Genomic DNA, 23,675 nt, shown 5'->3' with positions numbered 1-23,675 from the left:
CATAAATAGGTCTCTTGAACCATTTAGATTGTGTCCCATTGGCCAGATTGCACCCAGTTTCGAGGGACCTACCAATCCGGTGTTGTGGCTGACCAATCGTACCCACCCACAACACAGGGTGTCGGTTTTCCAGGTCTCACCGCAATACATACCCTCTTTAAGGGAGGACCCAATTTAGCTCCTAGCTTTCATATCTCAATTTCTAACACTGCAATCAACTATACAGATAGATTTTATTGTCACCGTTGCAAGGGTTTGGGTGCATTAATCTGTACCCCGGAAACCTCATCCCCAGTATGGACCTGGTCTTAGCAATATTTCAACAGTACCGTTACAATAAAGTCATCAGTAGTGGCTAATAAATACAGTTTTGTTTGCGCATATGTATAACTAGTACTAAAGATACTAATCCAAAAGAGTCTGTGTGCAAGGCAAATCTGGCATAATATGGTTTCGCTTACCTGGGGCCAATAATGTCAAGGCTAATTCACCTGTTTAAAACTTGGCATTAGCACAGATGTGTCATAAAAATCAAGGCAGGCTTTGAAGAGAGTTGTAAGAAAAGCCACCAAGCTGTTATAGGCTAAGCCATCATCTTGTGTTCACTCAGAGCATGCAGCAGTCCCAGAGGTTACATAAGAGAGTTGTGATATGTGGCTTTCATTCCCCAGCAAACCGAGCTGAAAGCACTTGTTCCGTCTTCAGTAAAGTCTCATCATCCTTTTCTTCTCTTTTTTTTTTTGGGGGGGGGGCGCTGATGCGGTTATAAAATTTGACTTTCACGGTATCCCATGGCAACAAGTTCCAAAGAGCAATTGAGTGCCGTGCGAAACCCCCCCAAAAACTGCATTTTGTTTGCGCGGAACTCACCACTTCTTAATTTCTTCTAGGTGTCTGTTAATATTTGTATTGTAGGAAACGTTTTATCTTTAATTCACTTTCCTTTGCTCCTTTTGTGGTCTGAAAGCTTAATCAGCACAACTGCTACTTGGGGACGCGGAGGATAATAGCAGAAAGGGAAAAGACAGACATCTAGCGAAACAAAGATATTTCAAGGATGCAAATACTGAATATTGAATAATTGAGAAGGAAAGGGGATATAGCTGCCATGTGTTATGCATTTGTTCGAAAGCCAAGTGGAAATTGCTAAGTTACTCAACAGCTTAAGAGCAGTATTAACTTTGTGTACGGCAAGTAAATAAACTGCACAGTTGCTGTCACTTGCCTTACAAATTTCTGTCACTTTGCTGAGAGGGGTGGGTGGGTGCATTCATGGTTGAAAGCTGTTCTCCAGCAAGCTAATGGCATTTCAAAAGCCCAAGAACAGAAATCAAAAGTAAATTCCTACTCCTTTTGTTCCAATTTCAACTAAAAGGCTGAACCATGTGGCAGTAATGCTGACTGAAGCCACTAGTCAGCAGAGTAGGATCTTGGAGATTCAGCAGATCTCTTTGACTCCTAGTTCCTGAGTCGAGTAGCACCTCTCTAATGCACCTCCTTGCCTTTTTTGTAGCTAGAATGCCCCATTGTTTGTCCAAATGATGCAGAAAATCTGTGAAACCTCAAATACTGCATTAAATTTAAACAATGCAAGTTAACTCAACATACACGTCTGCGTATTTACCAAACCCGTGTAATAATATATTTTGAGTACAATTTTGTGCGTTAACACACCAAAACCTACCTAAGATCTGTCATAAGAGCAAAACAGTCGGGTTAGAATATCGAACACCCATTTTGTTGTTTTGATGCCCTCACTAGACTATTTGGAAATCACTCATTTATTCATGGGGGTGGGGAAACCCTGATATTGTTTAAGAGGCTAGACTAGAGGCTTAGCCACACTTGTCATGCTCCTTTCCCCTGGGGAAAGCCACTCTTTAGTGCTCAATTGGAGGAAATGGCAGTTCAGCTTTGGTCCCTGGGAAAGCAGGGGGGCAAGGGGAAAACTGCTCAGTGGGGACAAGCATAAGTCTGGGTGAACCCTAAGATGCTCAGTGCACTCCAAATTGCCACCACTGTTAGACACACGTGTGGCAGGATCATGTTTTGCAGTGTCATTTTAATTCATGCTTGAATATTGACTGTCACACTCCATTGTGGCTTTTTGTAGTCTTAAAGCTGCATAAAAATTCAGTTTCAGCTGTGCTTTTCTTTGAATGCCTGCTTAACTAACCTGTTTATACCTAGTCCTAAAGAAGACGCTTGAAACAGGAGATACAGTTGTGTGTGTGTGTGTGTGTGTGTGTGTGTGTGTGTGTGTGTGTTAGACCTATATCTGTTTCAGATGCTGGTATGCTGTGCTACATCTAAAGGAAAAGGGTGACTGATTTGGGGAAGTCTCCTGTCTACTAAAAGCTGGGAAATGGTTTGGAATCCCCCCCCCCCCCCAGCAATTCTCCTGTGGCAGAGCAATGCGATTCTTTCTCTTCATGTGGTTAAATATGTGGCAAAGAGGTACTATTTTTAGATGACGTGAAAATGGGTGAGCCTAATCCGCTTCTGAGCTGTGTGAAACATTGTCTAAGTGAAAAGAGATTGACTGTGTTTCTGTGGGCAGCCTACTCTGTGGAAATTGCTGTGTAGTTCAACGCTGAACTTGTTTGCTTGGATGTAAGGTTTTACTTCCATATTGCAGTCCTACAGGTTTACTCTACCTTTGTCATTTCTAGCAAAAAAAACTATTGCAAGATGTAGGGAAACTACATCTGAAGCTACAAGATGTAGTCAGACAATCAGTGACTAGCACTTCAGTGAAAGCAAATTATTGGTAGAAGATTGACAGTCATCATCACCACCACCACCACCATCATCATCATACAGTATTTACACCCTGACCAACTGGCTGGGTTTCCCCACTCTGGACGGCTCACAGCACATATAAAAACACAGTAAAACATCAAATATTAAAAACTTCTTGAAACAGGGCTGCTTTCAGATATCTTCTAAAAGTTGTGTAGTTCTTTATCTCCTTGACATCTGATGGGAGGGCGTTCCACAAGGAGGGTGCCACTGCCGGGAAGGCCCTCTCTGCCTGGTTCCCTGTAACTTCGCTTCTCGCAGTGAGGGAACTGCCAGAAGGCCTTTGAAGGCGGACCTCAGTGTCCGGACTGAGTGATGAGGGTGGAGACACTCTTTCGGGTATTCTGGGCTGAGGCCGTTTAGGGCTTTAAAGATCTGCACTAGCAATCTGAATCGTATTGCCAAACCTACAGCTTTGGCATCATTCACATAGCAGCACATTTACCAACACCTTATCATCCGGGCAATTGGACCCCTTGGTATCATATCCCATAGTTTGCAATCTGTGCGTAGCTATAGTGTGGCCCTTCCTCTATAACAGTTACCACTTGCAATCTTGCACACACCATACCTGTCAGCGGGAACAAAGGAAGCAGAGAGTGAAATAAAGCTTGAACAGGAAGCCTTTGTGTCTCTCCATTATTTTGACTTTCATTATTTTGAAAGTCTCTGTTGCAACCAAACCACAACAGAACTGCAGGGTACTGGCTCCTTGTTGCTGCAGTAGTTTATGGTCAAACAAGTATTTTATTGATTTGATGATGCACTTATTAGTCCCAACTAGAGTGAAGCCTTGAGGACATGAAACCAATATCACAGAAGACTTTACAGGTTTTGGTTCCTGCTTTCTGTATTCAACTGTCTTTGGGTGTTAGGGAGCAGAAAGTAAGGCAAAAATCTACTGTTTTGAAGCAGCACTGTAGAGCTCATTCTGGAGATTAACCACCTGGTGGAGGAAAGAGAGGAGGCCACAATCAATGTGTTTGTAGAATGACTGCCCCATGTTGTAGAATCCAGCCGGTCTTGACAATTGCGGTTGAAATCTTTTATTTCTAACCTTTTACTCGGGATTCGGCATGTACACTTAGCTGTTAAACATTGGTTCAGTTTTAATCAGGCACGGTGTTCCCAACCCTCTCTAAAGCATGTTTCCGAGGTCAGAAGTATGCTGCAAGTTGGTGCTCTCTGTCTTCTCCTCTGGTGCTTTGACTCCCTCGTCCCTTTCCTGGTTTGCAGCAACCATAGTATGCTATGAGTCCCCAAACTGGGCAAGCTATGATTACTGGCTGGGAAACCAAGTGTAAAGAATCAATTTCTGGGTTGCAGTAACAAGAGTTTGCGTGAGTAAGCCACCGGGCTTTGCATCGGTGCATCAGCTGGCGACGTGAACAGCCAGGTAACATACGCAGCTTGTTTAAGGTGCAATGTGGGCTTTCTCCCTCCATGGCTGGGCAGAGGACAATTTGCAATGGGAAATTATGGCCTGTGAGGAGGAGGAGGAGGAGAAGAAGAAGAGGAGGAGGAGGAGGAGAAGAAGAAGAGGAGGAGGAGTTTGGATTTGATGTCCTGTTTTATCACTACCCTAAGGAGTCTCAAAGCAGTTAACATTCTCCTTTCCCTTCCTCCCCCACAACAAACACTCTGTGAGGTGAGTGGGGCTGAGAGACGTCAGAGAAGTGTGACTGGCCCAAGGTCACCCAGCAGCTGCATGTGGAGGAGCAGACACGCGAACCCGGTTCACCAGATTACAAGTCTACTCCTCTTAACCACACCACTACACCACACTGGCCTAAAGTACGCCCCCCACCTCCCCATGACACAGCCCTTACCCAACGTCCACAGCTTATTCTTGGAGTGGTGGGAGTTTCAGACATAGAATTTCCTTATTACATCTAGTCTAGCATTGAGTAATGGGCAGGCTGCTTATGTTGCAGTTAGACCTGCAGAGTCCTAGTCAATGCAAAGGGCAGCTGCTCTGAAGCAGATAAATAGAATCAGAGAATCTGGTAAGCACGGGAGTGGATTGCTTCCAAGTAAGAATGGAAATGAATGTACTTTTATTTAAATTTTCAATGTCAAGTAATAAGCACAGACCAGCATAATGTTTACTCTAATTTCCCCTTCTTCTATTTTCCGTGCATATGATGAGCTATTCCGTTTAATGTTTCCCATCTACTGTTAAGATATGGATACCAGATCCAACCATTAACTGTCTCATCTTACATGCAATTCAGCAGTACTCCCTTCTTTCCCTGTGAACCAGAAGTGAACCTTCATTGTTCTAAACCAGGCTGAAATTGCAATAGCTACCGTTACAAGTGAAACAAAGCCAGAAAATGCAATGGGTTGCACCTTTTCATGCGAGATGCTGCGTTGCAATTTTTGCATAGGCCATAGAGTACACTTGAGCAGCAAGGAATGATATAGCCAGATCCCTCTAAATTCAATTTAACTGAAATATTATTCAGTCCCATATTACCCATGTTAATATGGATTAAGGAAAGGGTTGACCATTTCCTGCTCTGGTATCCTGGTTTTGGAACAGACTTCCAGAACGGATTAAGTTTGAGAACCAAGGTACCACTGTATAAAGCTAATATTAATATTAGTAATGAAATAGGGCGTCCCTATTTTTGTCAGAGAAATGTTGGAGGCTATAGCATGGCTATGGCTCATTGGCAGAACATTTGCTTTATGTGCAGGTTCATTCCTCAGCATCTCCAGGTAGAGCTTGGAGAGACCCCTGTCTGAAACCCTAGAGGACCACTGCTACTCAGGGAAGATGATACTGAGTTAAATGGACCAGTGATGTGATTCAATATAAGGCAATCTCCTATGTTCCTATTCCACTGCACTATGTGGCTTTCCTAAGCCGTTTTCCCTGCGCCCATTCTACCTTAAAAGGCAAGGGTCCTTTAAGATAAGAGACCAAGATGTGCAGCTTGCATGGAGGTGTGTTGTGTTTCCAGGTCTGTCCGTCTTGGTTATCTGAGGACAAGGGGTGCTCACCACTGGCAATCAGGTAACTGGCAAATGTCAAGGCTTCCCTCTGCGCATTTCACCACCGTCTTTCATTTGACCTTCTGTTCATCGGGATATTTTGATTCTCCCCCAGGCTATTAGGAGGCCCGACTCGTATTATTTTTAAAAATAAGGACATAAATATGGGGATACGGAGTCTGAATAAGAAGAGGAGATGGAAGCCCTTCCGTGGTTTCTTTCTGGGAGAAAAATATGCCTTTGATTTACATGTCAGAATGGATTCGCTCAGCATGAAGCAACATTTTCTTGTAATTTGGCAGCCAGGCAGAAATCATTTTTAGCTATAAAACAGGCTAATGTGAAAATGACAACTGGGCTGTTTTCAGTGCAAAATTTCAGCAAGCGTGTGGCGGAGACGAGTGGGAATCCCCTGCTTTAGGGATGGCTTGGGATGAAATGAAGAATGCAAAGACACATACTCTCACACTTCTCGACCCTATACGTCCAAACTTTTTACAGAGCTGAGTAGATAAGGGTCACCACCAGCCTATCCTTTTAGCTGTAGACTGAATAGCCTGCCAGATATCTCAGCACCTCTCTTGAGAGCGAGCAGTTAGGTAATTTTAGACCCTGGGCTTAATTGCCTTTACCATACTACCCCACCCGTCTCTGAAGATGAACTTTAATGTGTGACCCATCACTTCTTTCAGAATCTGGTAAGAAGCAAACCTTCCTGCTCATCCTGTGGAGCAAGACCCCAGACTTCTACCCCAGAGTCCTGCCTTGCTGGCATCATTGGCAAAGCCTTCTCTAGGCTCTGCACTGACCATCAGCCCATTATGCCTCAGTTTCTCAAATGGTACAGTGAAGTGGCATATCAACTTCAGAATCCTATGCCTATCTATCTCGTCTGTCTTACCGCTATTGTTGTTTTTATATGTTCAGTTGTACCTTGGGTTAAGTACTTAATTCGTTCCGGAGGTCCGTTCTTAACCTGAAACCGTTCTTAACCTGAAGCAGCACTTTAGCTAATGAGGTCCATTCTTAACCTGAAGAAAGTTCTTAACCTGAAGCACCACTTTAGCTAATGAGGTCCATTCTTAACCTGAAGAAAGTTCTTAACCTGAAGCACCACTTTAGCTAATGAGGCCTCCTGCTGCCACCATGATTTCTGTTCTCATCCTGAAGTAAAGTTCGTAACACGAGGTACTATTTCTGGGTTAGCGGAGTCTGTAACCTGAAGCGTCTGTAACCTGAGGTACCACTGTCTTTGTTAAATTTTGGCAGTTTGGGCAATTTTAATATTTCTTGTAAACTGCTTTTATTACAGTCAATGATGATGATGATGATGATGATGATGTAGTATTCCACCTTTCAACAAAAGCTACTCAAAGCAGTAAAGTGCAAAATGACAAATGGAAAATAAGAACAGGGAGGAAAAATATTACCGGCATAAGACAAGGGTCATAAAAAGGGTCCCTGCTCCCCAGCAGTTTGCAGCCTATGCACTGATGACATGGGGAGATGCATGGCCAAGAAAAAAATTGAATGGAAGAGGCAAGAGTAAAAATGTGTGGATAAGATTGAATGCAGTTACACACATGCAGACTTCGTTTCAGCCGAAGAGCTGGCCTGAAGCTTCATGATGGAGGCTTCGTGATGGTGGTGGGCTTTGAGAAGTGATCTGAATGATGAGAGTCTTCCTGGTGTAATCTCTAGGGCAACAGTCACTGCCATAAATACCCACTTCACTGTTGAGAAAGATAATTCTACGACCCCAATGAATCATGATTTAGAGAAGGGGACTTCAGTCTGTTTAGGACTTATGCAAGTTATAAGAAGCAGATCAGTGTATCAGAAGTTGCACGGTTAAACCCAGCTTACATGTGGGGCATCTCATCAAAGCGTGAATGTCCGTGGGACAAAAGCTCTTGGCAGGATTTGGAGTCTACAAATGACTGAAACCAGCCAAATATCTTCGTGCTATCAGGTCAGCTTTTGCCAAACTGGTTTCCTCTTGGGGTGGGGTATGCTGCTGATGGGAGTTGTAGTCAAAAACATTTAGATGGCAGCAGGTTGGCGAAGGCTGTGCTAAGTGAAGGGCATCGAAAGTTGCTCTTGTTCTTGGCCACTTTGGTCATTCCTGGGGAAGCTTATAGCTGTCGACATGACCTATCACTTTTAACAAGCATCACGTAGACTGTCACTCTTTTCTTACCCCTCTGGACAGGCAACAAAGAACTCAGACCAAGATAAATGGTAGCTCTTCTACTGAGGCCAAAGGCACCTTATCTCAGTTTGCCTGGATCTTTCCCAGGTGGGGCCTTGGGTATTTACACTTGTACTTTCTCTGTGGCATGGAGATGTGAGGAAGGGCCTAACCAACATACCACTCTCTAATGGGGATGTGTGATTCCCCCACAGCCTGGTAAAGTTGTGTCAGGATGCCACCAGCAGCTCCTGGCTGGTTGCCCAGGAAAGCATAAAGACAAGGAAAAGTTTCTTACAGTCCTTTTTTATTTCAATCTTTACAGAGACAGGCTATAGAACCCAGCCTCTTGGATAATGACGTTGTCCCGAGTGAATTTCCACCTCTGACTCTCCCACTTCCTCATTCATCATCATCATCATGGGTGCTGCTATGTGCCATCTGTCTTTGAGCTCTTTGGTCTCCTACTTTTAAGGCTCGCCGGGTTCTGGGAGATGTTGGGTCTGAAATGCTTTCTAATGACAGCTGGGTGTTGTTCTGGCTGTCCCATGACTTCCCAACTTTTTCCCTCATCTGCTTCTGAGCTGCTACCTCCCTCAACCCTCTGTGGGAAATTTATACTGTCTTCATCTTCCTCCTTCCTGGAAGGGGCAAGATGGCAAAACCTCCACTGGATGCTTATGAGGCTGTCTGTTAAAAAAATGCAAAATGGGAGCTGATCCAGGTGAGCACTTTCCTGCCCACCCTACAATTCACAGCTAATAATAATAATAATAATAATAATAATAATAATAATAATAATATTTATACCCCACCTATCTGGCTGGGCTTCCCCAGCTACAGGAAGAAGGGCTTGCTTAGCCAGTTTTGAAAAGTTGTGTTTGCAGTTTCCAATTGCAGTGGGGGGAAGTTCATCAGCGATCTTTGTCTGTCTATCGCATTTGTATCCCAACCTTCCTCCAAGTCTTTCAGGTTTGCATGTGTTTGGAGGGGGGTGGGATATCCTCAAAGCAACTCTTGAGAGGTAGGTTTAAGCTTAAAGTGGCTGATCCAAGGTTATCCAGTGGGCAGTGATTCTCACCAAAATTTCTCTGATCTTTCATACTATCCCTGCCACATTCTGACCACCACATCACACCTGCGGTTCCCATAATTCCTCTGCGCATCAGACGCGGAACATTGGTGCGGTATATGTTTTGCGACACACAAAAAATAGACTTCGTTATGAGCACATGGAAGCTAGGAATGCACAGTCCCTGTCTCCCTGCTACACTTGTTCATAATAATGCCTGATAGGAGCTTGACCTGTGCATCACACTTTGTATTTATATGAGTAGGTACCCAGACAAATTAACATAGCAGAGATGATTTCAGGTGACAAGACTGTTAACTCTGATTTCATGCCGAAAGGTGGCTGATCCTACAAAATGCAAGCCTGAGGGCTCGTCCACTTCCACTAGAAAAGTGCAGCTAAGTGGTTTTCTGTTTGTCCAGTGCTTTCTAATCACAGGTCCAAACAGTTTTCCCTTTGCCACGGAAAACCCACTGTGTAGTGCTAAATTGGAGCAAATGTCAATATGGAGAAAATCCGACTGATGTTTCCTCTGATCCAGTGGTAAACAACAGGTTTCCCCGGGAGAAAGCAGCAGGGCAAGTCGACCTGCAGATGAGCCCTTAATGTTCTGGAAAGGAATATATAATTTTGCCGAGAATCAGCTGATTTGAGATTGTGGGAAAGGTAGGTACACACACACACACACACAAACACACACACACACTTTTATATGTGAGTGGAGCTTACAAGCAAGGGTGTTACCTCTGTTGTAGATCATGGGTAGGCAAACTAAGGCCCCAGGGCTGGATTCGGCCCAATTGCCTTCTAAATCCGGCCCACAGACAGTCCGGGAATCAGCGTGTTTTTACATGAGTAGAATGTGTGCTTTTATTTAAAATACATCTCTGGGTTATTTGTGGGGCATAGGAATTCGTTCATATTTTTTCCCCAAAATATAGTCTGGCCCCCCACAAGTTCTGAGGGACAGTGGACCGGCCCCCTGCTGAAAAAGTTTGCTGACCACTGTTGTAGATCATCTACTTTAAAGGTAACGATAAAGGGACCCCTGACTGTTAGGTCCAGTCGCTGATGACTCTGGGGTTGCGGTGCTCATCTCGCTTTATTGGCTGAGGGATCCGGTGTACAGCTTCTGGATCATGTGGCCAGCATGACTACGCCGCGAACCAGAGCAGTGCACGGAAATACTGTTTACCTTCCTGCCGGAGCGGTTCCTATTTATCTACTTGCACTTTGACATGCTTTTGAACTGCTAGGTTCAGCGGCGTTTGATACCATCGACCATAACATCCTTCTGGACCGTCTTGAGGGGCTGGAAGCTGGGGGCACTGTCCTACAGTGGTTCCGCTCCTTCCTCCTGAGCCGTGTTCAGAAAGTGGTGATGGGGGATGAGTGTTCAGACCCCTGGGCTCTCACTTGTGGGGTGCCTCAGGGTTCTGTCCTCTCCCCCATGCTTTTCAACATTTACATGCAGCCGCTGGGAGAGATCATCAGGAGGTTTGGGCTGGGTGTTCATCAGTATGCGGATGATACCCAGCTCTACCTCTCTTTTAAATCAGAACCAGTGAGGGCAGTGAAGGTCCTGTGTGAGTGTCTGGAGGCGGTTGGAGGATGGATGGCGTCTAACAGATTGAGGTTGAATCCTGACAAGACAGAAGTACTGTTTCTGGGGGACAGGAGGCGGGCAGGTGTGGAGGATTCCCTGGTCCTGAATGGGGTAACTGTGCCCCTGAAGGACCAGGTGCGCAGCCTGGGAGTCATTTTGGACTCACAGCTGTCCATGGAGGCACAGGTCAAATCTGTGTCCAGGGCAGCTGTTTACCAGCTCCATCTGGTACGTAGGCTGAGACCCTATCTGCCTGCGGACTGTCTCGCCAGAGTGGTGCATGCTCTAGTTATCTCCCGCTTGGACTACTGCAATGCACTCTACGTGGGGCTACCTTTGAAGGTGACTCGGAAACTACAACTAATCCAGAATTCGGCAGCTAGACTGGTGACTGGGAGCGGCCGCCGAGACCATATAACACCGGTCTTGAAAGACCTACATTGGCTCCCAGTATGTTTCCGAGCACAATTCAAAGTGTTGGTGCTGACCTTTAAAGCCCTAAACGGCCTCGGTCCAGTATACCTGAAGGAGCGTCTCCACCCCCATCATTCTGCCCGGATGCTGAGGTCCAGCGCCGAGGGCCTTCTGGCGGTTCCCTCATTGCGAGAAGCAAAGCTACAGGGAACCAGGCAGAGGGCCTTCTCGGTAGTGGCGCCCGCCCTGTGGAACGCCCTTCCAGCAGATGTCAAAGCGATAAACAACTACCTGACATTCAGAAGACATCTTAAGGCAGCCCTGTTCAGGGAAGTTTTTAATGTGTGATATTTAACTGTATTTTTGGTTTTTATGGAAGCCGCCCAGAGTGGCTGGGGAGTCCCAGCCAGATGGGCGGGGTATAAATAATAAATTATTATTATTATTATTATTATTATTATTATTATTATTATTATTATTATAGGTTGGCAGGAGCAGGGACCGAGCAATGGGAGCTCACCCCGTCGCGGGGATTTGAACCACCGACCTTCTGATCGGCAAGCCCTAGTCTCTGTGCTTTAACCCACAGTGCCACCCGCATTCCCTATCATCTACTTTACAGATCCTCAATTTAGTCCCCACCATCTCCAGAATGAAATGTCCCTTCTAAAACCCTGGAGACCAGACATGGTCAACAATACTGGACTGGATGAACAAATGACCTGACTAGCAGCTTCTTCACTTCTTTTCCCAGTCTAATTCCTGTTTGCTCTCATATTTGTCCCCTGTTTTACTCTACACTACAGTAAAGCAAGACATGTTTAAAAAAAAAAAAAAAGGAGAAGGAGGAAGAGTAAGGAGACTTCAAGCCTCTCCCTGTCCCATGACTTCAAAGTCATGGCTTCAAAGATAACCACTAGATATCACGAGGCAAGATTGCAGACCCTCTGTCCCAGTTAGTCAGGCACAGTCCCGGATTTACAGAAGCCATCCCGGTTTCTGATTTGATCCCAGAATGTCCCTCTTTTCCTTAGGTCGGCCCTATTTTCATCGGATAAATGTTGGAGGGTGTGGAGACATGTGACCCACCGAGCCAAGGAGATAAGTAACTGTACAACCTTCAGAAGACATCTGAAGGCAGCCCTGTATAGGGAAGTTTTTAAGTGTTTAATGTTTTATTATGTTTCTATGTGTGTTGGAAGCCGCTCAGAGTGGCTGGGGCAACCCGGTCCAATCAGTGGGGTATAAATAATAAAATTATTATTAGGAAATAGGACGTCCCTGTTTTCGTCAGAGAAATATTTGGAGTGTATGAGATTATGTGCTCTGTTTCAGGCATGGAGGACTAGTCATAAGGGCTGTTTTGAGACTCACCTCTGGAATAGGAATAATGGCTATGAGAGAGTAGTTGAGACTACAGTGGTACCTCGGGTTACATATGCTTCAGGTTACATACGCTTCAGGTTACAGACTCCACTAAACCAGAAATAGTACCGCGGGTTAAGAACTTTGCTTCAGGATGAGAACAGAAATAGCATGGCAGTGGCATGGCAGCAGCGAGAGGCCCCATTAGCTAAAGTGGTACCTCAGGTTAAGAACAGTTTCAGGTTAAGAACGGACCTCTGGAACGAATTAAGTACTTAACCCGAGGTACCACTGCGTTAGGGACGCGGGTGGCGCTGTGGGTAAAACCTCAGCGCCTAGGACTTGCCGATCGTATGGTCGGCGGTTCGAATCCCCGCGGCGGGGTGCGCTTCCGTCGTTCGGTCCCAGTGCCTGCCAACCTAGCAGTTCGAAAGCACCCCCGGGTGCAAGTAGATAAATAGGGACCGCTTACTAGCGGGAAGGTAAACGGCGTTTCCGTGTGCTGCGCTGGCTCACCAGATGCAGCTTGTCACGCTGGCCACGTGACCCGGAAGTGTCTTCGGACAGCGCTGGCCCCCGGCCTCTTAAGTGAGATGGGTGCACAACCCCAGAGTCAGACACGACTGGCCCGTACGGGCAGGGGTACCTTTACCTTTACCTACCACTGCATTTAGCAGCGATGGGGAACCTGTGGCTCTCCCAGTGCTGTTGGACTACATCTCTCATCTCCCCTGACTGTGGCTGATGGGAGTTAGACTCCAGGAATATCTGGAGGACCATAGATTCTTCATCCCAGGTTAGAAGCAGTACCTGCCTCAGTACTGGAATGCTCAGAGCCATTCACTGCAACCCATATATTTGGGGGGGGGGGCATGTCAAAGCCATATGTCTTGTTGACGCATGCTGGAGTCCAGGACTTCTCTTTTTTTAGAAATCCGCTACTGACTAGGCAGCATTTGGAAATGCAGCAGCTGCCTTTTTGGCTTCTGCAGACCTCACCTGTTTGTGTGCACCTGGATCTCACCTTGGTCTCTCTTCTTACCTTGCAAGTCACCACCTAAAGTGCAATTCCTTCCCCTCGGGGTCCTTCCTTGCTGTTGGAACTGCTCCTGAAAGCTGTCTCCCTTCTGTCTCTCTCTCTCTCTGCTGGAGCGTTACTGACATTGAGTCACTCATCGGAGTGAGTCACAAGAGACCTAAGAGCGGCCCAGAGACCGAGGAGCCATAAGTATCTGTGTCTGGTCTGTCTGAGGGAATTTATAATCTTTTAAGAAGTTTAAGGCAGAAGGTGTCCAGGGCTGCTAGTTAGGACAATGTTATTGATTAATTGAGTGAGGTGTCCGTGTGCGTGCGAGCATGCATGGAAAGAGGTCAAGGATTAAACAAGGCCTGCAAGGGAGCAAAGTTTCTGAACACATTTTGACTGGCCAGGCTACTAATAGGTAGCAAAGGGCATTCATTAGAGGATGCTGGAATAACGTTGCAAGACAGTGTTAATTGCCGAGCTTGTGTGTCTTTTGAATAGCCGCTTCCTCGCTTCCCTGTGTTGTGGATATTTTATGTGGCAACATGAGTCTGTGTTGTCTGCATTTCCTCTGAGCATTTCCTGTGGCTGCATTTAGGTGTGCAGAGTATTTTTGTGTTTTATCAACAGCGTGTGTCATAATCTTGTGTGGGAGTCGAGGAATCATATGCCTTCTATTCTCAGTGTATCTTTGGCACTCTCTCTCTATGGCTCTGCCATGCAGCAGGGGCCAGCAGCTTCCCTAAAACTGCACCATTTATGGCTATCTTCTGAGTCCAGTGACAGAGGCAGTGTGTCTCTGAATACCAGTCCCAGGGCATCATAGGTGGGGAGAGCACTGATTTCTCGCGGGCTTCTGGTTGGCCACTGTGAGAACAGGATGTTGCTCAGGGGAACCCTTGGCCTGATCCAGAGGGTCTTTTCTTATGGTCTCTTCTGGAGGGAGCTGGGTATGTCTACCCTGAAGAAGAGAAGACCGAGAGGTGATATGATTGCCACCTTCAAATTTACGAAGGGCTGTCACATGCAAGATAGAACATGCTTGTTTTCTGCTGCTCTGGAGGGTACAACCCAAATCAATAAATTCAAATTAAAAGAAAGGAGATTCCTACTAAGCATTTGGGGAAAACTTTCTAATGGTAAGAGCTATTGTGACAGTGGAATAGACTACCGGTAGTTTAAGGATTTCTACTTACACAATGGAACTTCTCCTCCTCTCCTTACATGCCCTCTAAATCTGTTCTGGGGTTCCCCTAACCATCCAGAGCAGATTCGGGGTAAAGGTAAGGTGAAGGACCCCTGGATGGTTAAGTCCAGTAAAAGGCGACTATGGGGTGCCTCGCTTATCTCACTTTTCAGGCTGAGGGAGCCAGCATTTGTTCACAGACAGCTTTCCAGGTTATGTGGCCATAATGACTAGACTGCTTCTCGCGCAACGGGACACCGTGATGGAAGCCAGAGCGCATGGGGGAATAGGAGCACATGGACAGAGGCAAGGAAGTTCTATTGTACAAGCAGAAATCCCTGCAATATTGAATCTGTTCAGCTGGATACCACCCTCTGTGCTACTACAAAGGACTCCAAGATGAGTGTTTACATTGCAAGCTATCTCCTGCTTATTGCTGTTGTTGGCTTGGCTGATGGCACTTCCTTCATAGAGCTGAGGTGCTCACTTTGCCTTTACTTTGCATGGGGAATAAATACCTGCCAAGCCAAGTGTAGCCCACCAGACAGCTGGGCATCACCTCAAATTTAGTTAGATGCCCTGCTTGAAGTGAGCATGTTCTCTGGAGTCTGTTGCAACAGTGCAGGATCGCTCTGGGGCTCAAACTCACTTTGTAGAGTTTTCCTCCCTCTGAGCCCTAGGAACACGTGAACAGTTCTGCTGGAACAAGCCCAAATCCCATCTACTCCAGCATCCCTTTCCCAGGCTAACAACCAGATGCCTGTGGAAAACTCACCAACAGGACATAAGGCAATAGTCCTCTCCTGCACATGTTCCCCAGTGTGTGGTATTCAGAGGTGTCTCTGATCCTAGATGTAATATATCTCCATCATGACAAGTAGACATGGATAGCCTTATCCTTCATGAATTTGTCTCGCCACCCTTTAAAGCCATCTCAGCTGGCAGTCATCGCAATTCAAACTAGTGCAACTAACACAGAATGTGTGCATCCTTTTGACTTTCATCTTCCACCAGTCAATTTCAGCTGGTGACCCCAGGTTCTTACATTATGAAAAAAAGGAGAACTACACCTCCCTATTTGCTTTCTCCACTTGCTCTTTTTTCTTCCATAACCCAGTTGCTTCTTATAAATGGGGGAGAGCGAGCGTCTTAACGAGGAAAAAAACAAAACCATGAAGCAGGGCAGGGAGTCCAATGAATCCTTTTGAAGGGGGCGAGTTCAGCTCGCTTGCCAGTTGTTGTCAACATTGCACCTGGTACAAGAGCTGATTTGGGGCAGAGGGCAGCTGCCTGCTATCTTCTTTCCAAATAAATCCTCCCAGGGAGAATGTAAGGAGATAGCAGAAATCGGCCCGTGAGTAAGCCAAGCAACTTGCTGCTTTATCTTAACACACTGTGTTTGTGACACAGGGAACGATGCCAGGCAGCTGATGATGCTACCTCTTCTCTGAGTTTGTCAAGTCCTTCCCATAATTCAGCCCACTAGACTGTAACCTCCTGGAGCTCACTTTCCCATTATCCCTCCCACCCCCTGAAACCCAGTGGCAATTATAAATCTATTATTTATTGGCAGAGTCAGGCAGTAAGATATTTCCACTCTCGTTCCATTACTTCTTTCATTTCTGCGTTCGGTGGTGGTGGGGATTGCTGACATCCTGCTTGGGAGAGGAGACATTCCACCTGGGCTCCTTGGCTCTCACAGCAGAGGTGCCTTACCTTCTCTTTCAATGTGATTTGGCGGGGGGGGGAGATACAGACAGGTATGGGTAGGAACGGGAAGAGAAAATGTGAAGGTGTTGTTATTTTTGCTTCTGCTGAACTGGTCAGACCTGAGTGGGTTCACAGCCCTGATTGTAAACTCCTTGTAGCCCTCTGATTGTGCCTTTTAAATATGTGGAAATAGACTTTGCCGCACCTGGAGCCATGCAGGAGAGGCCTCCCGCAAACCTCCTGTTTTAAACTTTCATGATCCATCGGTTCTTCTGCTCCATCCTCCCCTCTCTCCCAGTCACCCCCAAGGTGCCTTATTAGCTCACTGAATATCCAAGATGACAACAGGTAAAGGGTGCTATTTTTAAACCGTCATCTTCTGGCAGGTGCGTTCACCACCGACCCGCTAACCTGAGCTGTGAATGCGTAGCTCCTGGCTCAGCAAGTGGGGAGGGGCAGCTCTAGGGCATTCAAAAACACTCCCTGAAACAGATCCACACACGGAGAATCAAGGTTAGGCTCCACACGTGGGTTGCACCAATCAACTGGCCAACCCACACCTCCGCCTCCCTCGCTACCCTCTGAACTCATTAATTCCAACAGTCTGGGTGTGAGGAGAGCTCCCAGAGCTCTCTGCCATATTCTTGCAGCAGCTGGCTTTCTCTCCTTGTATCAGCCAGGTGAATTTTAAAATCTAACTTTGCAGTTCTTCTGCTTTGGAGAGCACGGACTGTTTATGTCTCCAGGCAGCAAACTGTGATGCTCTTCCTAGGACTCTTCCCCACCTGCCCCCAGCACCACCACCTCTCCTTGTGACAGGTTTGACCGAGGGGTAGGTGAAAGGAGGTGTCTGCCGTAAAACACGTCTGCCCCATGGAGCTGCGAACACACAAACAGCAGCCTTGTTGCTTGTCTTTCCAAAAATGAGAGTAAGTCCAGCAGCTGGCAGGGGGGCTGGTTCAATACCCTTCGCACAGAGCTGGGAGCGCAAATGTTGTTGCTTATTACGCCAAGTAAGAAATGGTGAGTTCCCTTGGCCATGCTCATTTAGAGTTGCCATGCATCCCAAATGGAACCAGGCCTTCCTTGAATAGGCATGGCAGAGGGCATCATATAACCAAATTAGCATATGGTCGATAATACACACATATACACCTTTCCAACAAAATAAACCCTGTAATGAAATTCAAAATGTGTCATGAAAATGAGCATAATTTGCTCGTCTTGCCTCTTTTGTTCTTAAGAGTCCCCAGCTGCATGAGAAAATGGGTTGGGCATGTAACATTGAGTTCCCCACGCCTATCTCTCTGTGCAAGCCAACATCTGGGTAGTGTCCAGACCTTTTAGCTATCACCCCTGCATATCTCATCACCCTAGATTGTGTGTCCTGCTGTTTTTGTGACTCCAAATTCATAGTCCCGAGAGGAATTATTATTATTATTATTATTATTATTATTATTATTATTATTACTACTACTTATTTATTTATACCCCGGCCCCCCGCCCACCTGGCTGGGCTTCCCCAGCCACTCTGGGCAGCTTCCAACAAAATATTAAAATACAGTACAGTGGTGCCCCGCAAGACGAACGCCTCGCAAGACGAAAAACCCGCTAGACGAAAGGGTTTTTCTGTTTTGGAGGCACTTCGCAAAACGAATTTCCCTATGGGGTTGCTTCACAAGACGAAAAAATCTTGCCCCCCGGCGGTTTTTTTTTTTTGGTTTTTTTGCCCTTTTCCTAAGCCGCTAAGCCGCTTATCAGCTGTTCTGCTGATAAGCCGCTTAACAGCTGATCGCTGGAAGCCGCTTGACAGCTCTAGCACTAATCCGCTAAGTTGTCAATGGGCTTGCTTCGCAAGACGAAAAAACCGCTAGACGAAGAGAATCGCGGAACGGATTAATTTCGTCTAGCGAGGCACCACTGTAATGCATCAAACATTAAAAGCTTCAGATGTCCTCTAAAAGTCTGGTAGTTGTTGTTCTCTTTGACATCTAGAGGGAGGGCGTTCCACAGGGCAGGTGCCACTACCGAGAAGGCCCTCTGCCTGGTTCCCTGTAACTTCGCTTCTCGCAGTGAGGGAACCGCCTGAAGGCCCTTGGCGCTGGACCTCAGGGTATGATGGGGTCTTTGGCAACCTCAATGCACAGTACCATGAGTCAAATGTATTATTTGTATTAGGTACTGATTTCAGTACCCAGAGTTTGTTTTGGTATTTTGTCCTCTAATGGACCCAAAGCCTCTACGTTGCTTTTTAGTGCCAGCCTTTCAAGGACTTTTGTTCTGGTGGGGCTGATCCATGGAGTGTCTCATTCAACTCCCCCACTGGGCACCAGTTCTTCAGCACGCCTTACCACCAGCAAAGGGGTCACTCCTTTTTGGCAGCCCATGCTATGTGTTTTTTATAATCTCCTTTTCATGGCTACAGGGGGTGGGAATGGGGAATACCTGAATTCAGAAAGTCTGCACTGTGCTGAGGCTCCTCCCAGGATCATTCTCCATCATCCACTGCCCACCAGTGTCCTTCGCTTCTCTCAGTTTGGCTTCCACTCTGTCCTTCATTTGCTTCAAGAGAACTATTAACTGGAGACAAATGAGTTTGGAATGGCGTTATCCAGTGTACAGGCCTCCTATGATTATTATTTGTTTTATTATTATTACGAGAAGAGGAAAAGGGGTCATCTGGGCACTGAGATTAAGCATTCTGTCCAAAAGAAAGTGAAAGGTTCAGTGAAATTATACCCTGCTAAGTTCATAAGGACAGATCCTAAAGCTGAGGCTCCAATACTTTGGCCACCTCAAGAGAAGAGAAGACTCCCTGGAAAAGACCCTGATGTTGGGAAAGATGGAGGGCACAAGGAGAAGGGGACGACAGAGGATGAGATGGTTGGACAGTGTTCTTGAAGCTACAAACATGAGTTTGACCAAACTGCGGGAGGCAGTGGAAGACAGGAGTGCTTGGCGTGCTCTGGTCCATGGGCTCACGAAGAGTCGGACATGACTAAACGACTAAACAACAACAAGTTCATGTTTCCCAAAAAGGGAAGGGATGGTCAGTCTTGTAAGAACAACCTCAAATAACTCTCTCGTTCTCAAATGGACCATCCTGTTTATTAGAGAGAATTCTCTAATTCAAAAGAGGAAAAGTGGTTTTGCTCAGTGATACACCACTACTCTGCAGGGAAGTTGTACCTTTGCTCCAGTATGCTCCCATGTATTCTCCGAGAGGTGTTTAGTGGCTGCTTGGGTCTCAACTGCCTTGATTTCCTCCATGTGCAGCTGAGCATGAGACCCCTGCAGTTCTGGTTCCTATGGCTCTCCAATCCTTGCAGGAATACCTTTAACGAGCTCTTCTGGGAATCACCACCTGAAATGTTTTGTGGTGGACTTTGGGGGGGAAGGACTTGCGTCTGAAACCCTGGAGAGCTGCTGTCAGTCAGTACAGGGAATAATACTGAGCTAGATGGTCTGACTCTATATAAAGCAACTTCTTGTGAGGTGCTGCCTGACACGATTGTAGGGTCTGACAAGTATTTGCAAGATTGTGATTTCTTGCACTCCATCCTATTTTGAAGGACAGTCCTAATGTGATTTTCAGAGTGCTGTTTCTCTCTCCGTCCCCCCCCCCCCGCCCCACAAGACCTTTCTGTTTGGTATGATACATCATAGTGAGAGGTTGTTCCAATGTCAATGTTTTTCTAAATGGGTGCGCACACCTTAAATCTCCTGGGTACGGAAGGACACAGATTTAACCTGGACAAATAAAAATAGAGAATTTAGTCCATCCATCTCCCCAGTTGTCTGCCTTTGTGTTTGATTGTACCACTCCACTGTCCATCACTCCATGATGCCTGTGTGTGTGTGTTCAGAAAAGACCAGGCACACCAAACTTGAACACTGTGAGTTTTGAGAGATGCTGCCGCCCAACCTGCTAACCCCCTGTTTTCTGCAGTGACTGTGTTGACAAAGTGACTCTCCCTCTTCCTCCTCCCACCTCCCAACCCCAGTCGCCTTGTCCTCTTGTTTCGCTTCCACCTAGCTGCTGTTGGGACTGATTGATTAGGAAGGACGTCTGGTCGTGCTGAGGAACAGGCCAGTCCCCGTCATCCGTGTGCACTGATGTGGCCTGACAAGTGGGTTTGTGCTGAAAATGTGGATTTATAACATTGGCGGCATGCTGGGAGGTGGGGGGGGGGAGAGAGCACGGAGCGTTGGCGGGGGTGGCTGAGAAAAGACCACACGAGCTGACAAGCGGCAAATGAAGATGAAGCATCAGGCTGTGGCCTGCTGTCCCCTTGGGAACTTCTCATGTACACCTATCTACGGAGGGAAGCTACAAGGGAGCCAGCCCTCTTCAGACTAAGAGCTGGTACGTGCTCTGTAGTTTTGTTTTCCAAGGAAAGGTGGAAGAGGCACAACTTCCTGTGTCAAGCAAGAAGAAGAAGATGAGCCATGCTCATCCATCCATGCAGCTGTGTTTCTCTCTGGCAAATGACCCCTTTGCTCTTGGCTGCAAAGGCCCCAGAAAGCAGCTGTCAGCAGCTTCCCTTTACCTGATGGTAGTTCAAGGTATGACGATCCAAACCTTAGCTACAGAATCAGTCTTGCAGTGGGAGAATAGATGAATCGCTTTAAAGGAATGTTGTTGATAGGTTTGCCCCTCACCGAACGATGTTGGTGAACGAGCATGGAAGGTGCATGTTCCTAAGTTTCAGTGCTTTCTGAAATTTCAACTTGAAATGTTGTTTCTCACTTGTTCATTTTAAAAGTGTGGCTTGTGAAGCAGCTACTTTTTTTGTTTCGGACACAGCTTCATTACTTGTACGTGCATCTTCATTTGTTACCTGCTTGCTTGCTTGCTCGCCTGTGATTGGGTGATTGGCGCCGCACGATGCAGAGCATCGGGTTTGATTCGTAGGCGCTATTAAGCGCTGTTGACATTTTGAATAGTTCAGATGTCACTGCACACTAATCAGACACAAGCTACATACTTAATAAATAATTACGTGCGGGTTTTATATTTTTTAAAAAGGTGACTTCAAGTAGCATTTAATCAAGCTGAGGTTGGTATGATTTCAAACAGCTGGATCAGATGTGAAAAGATGTTATTAATGGAAATAAATCTTCAATGCAGTGTGTAAATCTCATAAACCGGGCTCATTTCAAAATTACCAGGAAGTCTTTACTGAGGAGCCTTGTCTTAATCCTTGGTTTGGAGTGCTAGCTGCCAAAAGTTAGTGAAATAACTGTTGTGGCTCAGAGAAGCTAGGTAGCTCTGAAGAGAGTGGCAAAACTGAAATAATACGATCTAAGGAATCGAAACTCTTCTCGCTCTGTTGGCACATGGTTATGTATGTGCATGAAGGTTTAGCTAGATGTGTTTGTGGATGTGGGCAGCACTGGTAGGGGTTGAATGAGCTGGCGGTGAAAGGACTGAAACTAGGAACATTATCCTCCTGTTCTTTTGGTATGTTTGTATTTAAATATGTTGATGGGGGAAAGGCTGAAAGTTTGTGATTCTTTTAAAAAATGCTTGGGCTGGCTCAAGACAATTTGCTGCCTTAGCCTAAGGACAACATGGCATCCCATCCCATTTCATATGCAGACTCCAACTGGACTGGCAGTCAAAGCTTACTTCAACACTAGCAATTTAGAAGGCGACTAGGCCGAATCCAGCCCCTGGGCCTTAGGTTGCCTACCCCTGATCTAGGATCATTATCTGTACATCCTTTCACTGGCTGTGGAAACAAAGGATCTATAAACTTCCCTTCTTATCATAATTTTAGGAATGTGTAGGCCAAGTTAACCTGACAGCAGAGCAGCAGTGGAACAATGATTGATTAGCTTTGTTGCTTCTGTTGTTCCTGTGTGTATACATGCACATTTAGAAGTTCTGGACTCTCTAGCCACACACACACACACACAAAGTCACAAAGCTGATTTAATATTTATAAAACAAAACAAAAAAACCTCCAGAGATATTCGAAGATAATCCGCATGAAGCTTATGAGGTGGTGAAAGCATGGGTTATTGCTATCCATAAGTATATGCAGGTAAAAAAAGGTAAAGGACCCATGGACAGTTAAGTCCAGTCAAAGGAGACCCTGGGCAGCTAACAACAACAACAACAACACATCAAGCATTCATCAAATCAGAAACCAGGATGTCTTCTGTAAATCCAGGACTATCCCTGGAAAATAGGGATACTTGGAGGGTCTGCAATCTAGGCAAAGCAGCTAGGAAAATGCCTTCACTACAAAGGCTTTTAAAGGTTTCCTTCTTTCTTCTTTAAAGCTTACGTCACAGTGGCAAATCATTGATGTCCCAGGCATTCCCCTGGCAGAAGGATGCCTTTGGCCCTTTCTCAGAGCTCAGGTGCCAGAGGTGGCGGAGAAACCACCAGCACTGCTGCTGCTATCTCAACAGCAAAGAAGGCCAGAGAGAGAGAGAGAGAGAGAGAGAGTGGGGGATTGTGAGGAAGGGAGGGGGGAGATGAGAATGTAGAAAAAGGTGTGGGTCCCAGTGGTGGTGGTGGAGCATGGTGAAGTTGGACGGCACTGTGCTAACATCCACAGAAGTCTGCTGCTGGTCCATTCGTTGTTATGAATTGGCAGGATGACGGGAAGAAGATACTGGCAAGGGGTGGAGCAGGGGACGGGAGAAGGAAGTACTCATAGGATGATATAGGATGACGAGGGGTAGGAACCAGAGCAGCAGGACCAGAGCCAGAGGGGCCCCGGTCTCCATGGATGGGCTCTGAGGCGTAGGGAGCTGCGGGAGTGACGCTCTAGGAGGCTGAGACAGGCAAGGGCCCACCGCCCAGCTCCCTAGCTGGCCATGTGGGGCTTACTAGCTCTGGGAAGAGATACACTCATACTGTACCTCATGTTATGTCCGCTTCATGTTATGTTCTTTTAGGTTACGTCCTGCGGCAACCCGGAAGTACCGGAAAGGGTTACTTCTGGGTTTCGCTGCATGCGCAGACGCACAAAATGACATCATGCGCAGAAGCGGCAAATCGCAACCCACACATGCGCAGATGCACCGCTGCGGGTTGCACTCTTCATGGTGCGAATGGGCCTCCGGAACAGATCCCGTTTGCAACCAGAGGTACCACTGTATGTGATTTCTCAGCTGGAGTCGACTCAGAACAGGTGAGGGTCACCTGCCTCATCAAGCCCAGAGGCTTCAATCAGCAGGCCAAGTACAAAAGGGAAGCAGAGCGGAGGTGCTGTGTCTGTTCAGCTGCCCAGGTTGATGGGCCTCAGCTTGGATGTTCCTGGACTTATATGGGCCTGTGCTTCGGGT

General features: G+C 46.5%; 1 protein-coding gene across 10 annotated transcripts in view; it reads left to right on the top strand.

Moving 5' to 3' along the window:
- The window catches only part of SDK2 (sidekick cell adhesion molecule 2), a 331,653-nt gene that overhangs the window by 54,335 nt on the left and 253,643 nt on the right, over positions 1 to 23,675 (top strand). The window lies entirely within an intron of this gene.

Source organism: Podarcis gaigeae (assembly GCF_964106915.1).
Source record: "Podarcis gaigeae genome assembly, chromosome: 2".
Taxonomy (NCBI): Eukaryota; Metazoa; Chordata; class Lepidosauria; order Squamata; family Lacertidae; genus Podarcis; species Podarcis gaigeae.
Note: the sequence above shows the minus strand (reverse complement) of the source record. Positions and strands in the feature narration are given on the sequence as shown.